We start from the raw sequence: 235 nt of genomic DNA, 5'->3' as shown, positions 1-235 counted from the left end.
GACTGAAGTGTCTTTAGGTCATTCCCAAAGGGGGGACATTTCACGTTCAAGCATAGTAGAATTGTAAATGGGCTGACTCATGTCACGCTCATAACTGTGCCTGATCTACAACAGGGAACTGCAGCTTTTTCTTTCCTGATCTTTACTAATGTCATTGTCCTCTACTTCTTTTGTATGTTTGTCACTCTCTTGTGACCTGCTATTTTGGGGTGCCTTGATATTGATAGTCGAAGCA

Source organism: Aplysia californica, unplaced genomic scaffold (genome assembly GCF_000002075.1).
Source record: "Aplysia californica isolate F4 #8 unplaced genomic scaffold, AplCal3.0 scaffold01000, whole genome shotgun sequence".
NCBI classification, from domain to species: domain Eukaryota; kingdom Metazoa; phylum Mollusca; class Gastropoda; order Aplysiida; family Aplysiidae; genus Aplysia; species Aplysia californica.
This window is presented reverse-complemented; position numbering follows the sequence as displayed.